This window comes from Pezoporus wallicus, unplaced genomic scaffold (assembly GCF_028554395.1).
Source record: "Pezoporus wallicus isolate ANWC-B61680 ecotype Strahan unplaced genomic scaffold, APGP_CSIRO_Pwel_v1 contig_9238, whole genome shotgun sequence".
Lineage (NCBI taxonomy): Eukaryota > Metazoa > Chordata > Aves > Psittaciformes > Psittacidae > Pezoporus > Pezoporus wallicus.
In genome coordinates this window covers 2,351,049-2,356,348 of record NW_026636792.1, presented here as the reverse complement: position 1 = coordinate 2,356,348, position 5,300 = coordinate 2,351,049, and the positions used below count along the sequence as shown (strand labels likewise).

General features: G+C 46.7%; 1 long non-coding RNA gene and 4 other non-coding genes across 5 annotated transcripts; all 5 read left to right on the top strand.

Moving 5' to 3' along the window:
• Window positions 1–534: 534 nt before the first annotated feature.
• LOC130595219 (small nucleolar SNORD12/SNORD106) lies at window positions 535–626 on the top strand. Its single transcript, XR_008971258.1, has one exon. It is a non-coding gene; the product is annotated as a small nucleolar SNORD12/SNORD106 (small nucleolar RNA).
• Window positions 627–1,062: 436 nt separating this feature from the next.
• Window positions 1,063–1,154, top strand: LOC130595218 (small nucleolar SNORD12/SNORD106). The gene has a single exon (XR_008971257.1). It is a non-coding gene; the product is annotated as a small nucleolar SNORD12/SNORD106 (small nucleolar RNA).
• Window positions 1,155–1,218: 64 nt separating this feature from the next.
• On the top strand, window positions 1,219–4,808 carry LOC130595180 (uncharacterized). The gene is made up of 3 exons (XR_008971247.1): window positions 1,219–1,360; window positions 2,724–2,864; window positions 4,214–4,808. It is a non-coding gene; the product is annotated as an uncharacterized LOC130595180 (long non-coding RNA).
• LOC130595217 (small nucleolar SNORD12/SNORD106) lies at window positions 2,031–2,122 on the top strand. Its single transcript, XR_008971256.1, has one exon. It is a non-coding gene; the product is annotated as a small nucleolar SNORD12/SNORD106 (small nucleolar RNA).
• On the top strand, window positions 2,562–2,653 carry LOC130595216 (small nucleolar SNORD12/SNORD106). The gene has a single exon (XR_008971255.1). It is a non-coding gene; the product is annotated as a small nucleolar SNORD12/SNORD106 (small nucleolar RNA).
• Window positions 4,809–5,300: the final 492 nt, after the last annotated feature.

Below are 5,300 nucleotides of genomic sequence, written 5' to 3'. Positions count from 1 at the left end.
AGGTCAAGAAGTCTACAGTCTGGGAGGTTGAGAGCTGTGCCCTGGGGACCAGGCCATGCTGGAGACAGGTGCTCTGCTGCAGCCCTGGCATGGGGCAGAGCTGGGCTGGTTGCAGTGGGCCCTTGGACGAGGGGCTGCTTCTGCAGTTTTCCTGCCCTGCCCCTTGCTGGAAGTAGCGTTCACTGCATGGCCTGTGCCGTTTGTGGCCGAGCTGACCTACCTTTACATTAGAAGGTGGATGCCTCACGTGGCCATAAAGGCTGGGCTTGCAGGAGTGTGTAATCTCATCTCTTTCCTGTCTCCTGCTTTTCTGTTAAATCTGTCTTGTACTCTGCTGCTGAAGCTCCATACATCAGTGTGTTTTGTCTGGATTTTTGAAGTATTTCCATCCAATGTGCCTGTTAAACATGCCAATCATCCAGCTCTTTTTGGGGAAGATTTGTATGAATTCACTCAGTGCCCATGAGCCTGCTGGGAGAGGTGGGAGTGTGGCACATCTGCTGTGGGTGTGCAGCCACCTAACCCCATGGGACTGCTGGTGTAAATGATGACTAAATTTTTTCCCCATCAGAGCGACAGTGTTGATTTCTTGCTGTTCCAAGCCAGATCATGTCTGATGCACCAGTGGGGAAGTGTTGCTGTGTCCCACACCCCTGGTATGGCCTGGTGCTAACTGTTCCTTTTGGTTTTATTTATAGGGTGCTGCAAAGGCTCTGGACTGTTGAGCCTCTGGGAGACGAGATGTGGTGGCTGTAGCTGTTAGTGATCAGTTGTGTGATGAGGGCAGTGGCCTGGTTTACTCCAACATGCTGAATCTAGCAAGTGAGAATGGTAAGTCTTTAGAGTAGTAACTGATCACTGGTTTAAATTGAATAAAAAAAAATGAAAGATGGGGATATACCTTTCTGAAAGGGAGTTGCTCAGCACTCAGTGGTCACCATATATGTGCATGGCTTTGCCACTTCCTCTGCCATAAGTTAACTCCCTCCCTGCAGATCTGCCACAGGAGGTGGGAGTGTGCACAGCTGCTGTGGGTGTGCGGCCACCTAACCCCATGGGACTGCTGGTGTAAATGATGACTAAATTTTTTCCCCATCAGAGCGACAGTGTTGATTTCTTGCTGTTCCAAGCCAGATCATGTCTGATGCACCAGTGGGGAAGTGTTGCTGTGTGCATGTTGCAGTATGGCCTGGTATTAACTGTTCCTTTTGCTTTTCTAATAGAGTGCTGTGAAGGCAAATGGGCTGTTGAGCCTCTGGGAGACTAGATGTGGTGGCTGTAGCTGGCAGTGATCACTTGTGTGATGAGGGCAGTTGCCTGCTTTGCTCCACCATGTCTGAACCTCTAGCAAGTAAGGTTGGTAAGTCTTTGGAGTAACTGTTGGTTAAATTAAATTTAAATAAAGTGAAAAAGGCAGGGGGAGATACACCTTTCTGCAAGGGAGTTGTTTCCGTTTTTTCCCTAGCGACTTGGCTGATGTGTAAATTTGAGCATTAGCCTAGGTGTTGCAGAAGAAAAAGCACATGTTTCCCTCAGGCAGAAGCATTGCAATTGAGTCCTTTGTGCCTCGTGTTGCTCCTGTTCTGCCTGCCCAAAGTGTGGCTAGTGAACAGGAATCTGCAAGCTGCATCAGTGCAGGCTGAGCTGGAGCAGGATGGTGGTTTACAGGTCTGTGCCATTGTCGCTGATGCATTCTGTTCAGAAAGCTCAGTTTAAGAACACTGCATGGAGACCTATGGGTGATTGCTGATCAGAGCAGCTGCCCCAGTAAGGGGGAGGAAGCAGTCGTCCTGGCTGAAGCGTGTTCCTTTGGAAGAGAAATGCTGTTGAGTCTTTTTTGCTGTTTTCCATGCTGGTCAACTTGAGGGGGTGTGAGGGGATTGCATATGTTCAGCACTCGGTGGCCATACATATGCATGACATTGTTACTTCCTCTGCCATAAGTTAACTCCCTCCCTGCAGATCTGCCACAGGAGGTGGGAGTGTGGCACATCTGCTGTGGGTGTGCAGCCACCTAACCCCATGGGACTGCTGGTGTAAATGATGACTAAATTTTTTCCCCATCAGAGCGACAGTGTTGATTTCTTGCTGTTCCAAGCCAGATCATGTCTGATGCACCAGTGGGGAAGTGTTGCTGTGTTCCACACCGCTGGTATGGCCTGGTGCTAACTGTTCCTTTTGGTTTTATTTATAGGGTGCTGCAAAGGCTCTGGACTGTTGAGCCTCTGGGAGACGAGATGTGGTGGCTGTAGCTGTTAGTGATCAGTTGTGTGATGAGGGCAGTGGCCTGGTTTTACTCCAACATGATGAATCTGTAGCAAGTAAGAATGGTAAGTCTTTAGAGTAGTAACTGATCACTGGTTTAAATTGAATAAAAAAAAATGAAAGATGGGGATATACCTTTCTGAAAGGGAGTTGCTCAGCACTCAGTGGTCACCATATATGTGCATGGCTTTGCCACTTCCTCTGCCATAAGTTAACTCCCTCCCTGCAGATCTGCCACAGGAGGTGGGAGTGTGCACAGCTGCTGTGGGTGTGCGGCCACCTAACCCCATGGGACTGCTGGTGTAAATGATGACTAAATTTTTTCCCCATCAGAGCGACAGTGTTGATTTCTTGCTGTTCCAAGCCAGATCATGTCTGATGCACCAGTGGGGAAGTGTTGCTGTGTGCATGTTGCAGTATGGCCTGGTATTAACTGTTCCTTTTGGTTTTATTTATAGGGTGCTGTGAAGGCAAATGGGCTGTTGAGCCTCTGGGAGACTAGATGTGGTGGCTGTAGCTGGCAGTGATCACTTGTGTGATGAGGGCAGTGGCTTGGTTTGCTTGACCACATGTGCCGCTGCATCAGGGGAGATTGAATGGTAAGTCTTTGATCACCTATGTTCACTGGTTTAAATAAAGGGAAGGGGTTGCACCTTTCTGCAAGGGAGTTGCTTTGCAGTGCTTTGGCAGGTTTGTGTCCCTGGAGATGTGACAGAGGTGTAGAGTGACACAGTGTTGCTGGAGGGTCCCTTTTAAATATCAGGATGGACGTGGGTATCAGTCCCTGTTGAAAAACTCCAGTTGCCTTTTGCCATCTTTCCTGTAAGGATTATAATACTGTGTCCCTTGATCAGGACATGAAAACTTTTCACAATGTAATTGATTGCCTTTTAATGTTTGGCTGACGAGCATCTGTTATAATGACTTAAAGGGATTTTTTTAACCCACCAGATTGGCAATGCTGATGCATCTTCTGTTTTAGCCAGATTGATTGACGCCATAGATGCAAGATGCTTCAGTTCCTCGTGGGTGTATATTGAGGCTACTTGCACTTGCACCTCTATTGCAGGGAAATACATTCCATGCTTAGAGGGTCGGCAGCACTGGAGGGTGCTGTCTGCACATACAGTAACACTGATTGTATAATGCTATCTGACATGTGTAAAAGAGGATAAGTAAAAATTCTTTCAAAAGATCTTAATAGCAGAGAGCTCTGAAGGACTTCAGTTTAAGGGCACAGCTTTTTTGCCCCATTTAAGCAGCGTTTAAACGAGGTGCTTCTTACAGAGAGCCAGGGAGCTTTTCTTGATACTTTCCCCCTGGCCCTTCCAGTAGAAGATTCTCAATGCCCTGCAGAAAATGGATGAAAATCAGCTTCCAGCAGTGTGTATATTTGCAGGAGGAGGATTGCCTTAGGTGTTTTTGTTTTTTGTTATGATTGTGACATCTGAAAGCTCAAGTGTTGGATTGGTATTTCACTAATGCTCTAGAAAAATGTGCTTAATGGAACTTCTTTGGATAAGCAGCTGTTGTCACTGGCTTCATTTAGTTACAACCTTGCATTGCTGTTTAGGTGCCTCTTGTTCAGCTATTGTATATCAATGTCTTTTTGGTAGCTTCTGTCTATGGAGAGTATAAATGTGACCTTCTTATGGTACCGTTGAGTTCAGAAGTTGTAGGGCAAAAGTGGTCTGTGTCAGGTTGTGAAGCTGGTAGAGCTGACAAGATACAGTATTCTGGTGTTCTCTGCTCAGCTCTCCCAGGTTTTTATCAAGTACTGGAATAGCTCCTGCAGTTTTAAGTATGTCCTATTTGGGGTGCCTGGCAGAGAAGTTTCTGCTGTTTGCAGAGGAACCCTTGCTGTATAGTTTTGTGGGGCTAGTTGAAAGCTGTATGTTTACTGTTTGCAGTAGAGTGGACTGACAAATGTTGGCTGTTTTCTTGACAGGTTGAGATTTGTCAGAAGTTGTCCTGGGACCTGCTGTGATTTCAGTGCACTAGCAGAAAGCTGTCTTCTGCTAATGATGTCCCTCTCCATGCTGCTGCCTGTGATCACTTGTCCAAGCTACAGCATTCACATCACCCTGCCAGCGGCTCTGGTCTTTTCTCAGACCTAGCAGGAGTGATAAATTGGTGTCCTGCCAACTTACAGACAGAGGGTGTTACATTTTTCTTTCCCTTGGTATGAGGCATTTAACTGTCATGGATTCTGGAACTAGCTGTATGTTTAATGTAATTGGATGCTTTTGTCTCCGAGGGCTGCATTCTAAGGGCTGACAGCTAATGCTGCCCTACCACAACCATGAGAAGTAAGGAAGCTTTTCCTCAGAGCAGTTGTCAAGTTGGGGAGGATGCACTGCTGTGTAAAGAGGGTGGGATTCAAGTCTTGGCTCTCTCCTGTCATCCAGGAAACTTTAGTGATGTATCATTGGCAGCCTGTAAAGTGGGGAAGTGGATGCTGCAGCACAGTGTCATTTCTGTACTGTTTAGAGCCTGTTTTTAATAAAATCTGAGTATTAGATGAATTTGGCTGGTGACTGAAATTCTCTTCACATGCCTTTAACAGCCAGTTTCTGGATCTCCTAACTGGTTTTGGGAGTTGGATGGCAAGAATGCTTCTTTGTAATCATTGCTTACATAGAGGTGTCTGCTGCCTCAAGCTAGGAGACCTTGGGACCTCATGGTCATAGCTTCACATACCCTGAAGTACAAGCGCTAGCTAAGCTGAAGACTTGTGGCTGCTGCTGTACTGCAGGAAGCAACATGGGGGTACAGGTCTCAGCATATAACAGCTGAGTGCTAAAAGGTTGACAGTGGGTCTGTTTTTTGGACCAAAGGGAGAGGTATAGTCTGCACTGTGTTTGCAAAAAGGCTCTCCCTCAGTTTCTCCCTTAGAGTAAAACATGATTCAGTGGTGGTTTTAGCTGGCCTGGTAAAAGTTACAGGTCAGCATGTTCCCAGGTGAGTCACTCACTGGCTTTACAAATTCTTCATACACGAGTCTTAGAAGTGACAGCAGTCTGGGAAAGGGGGGA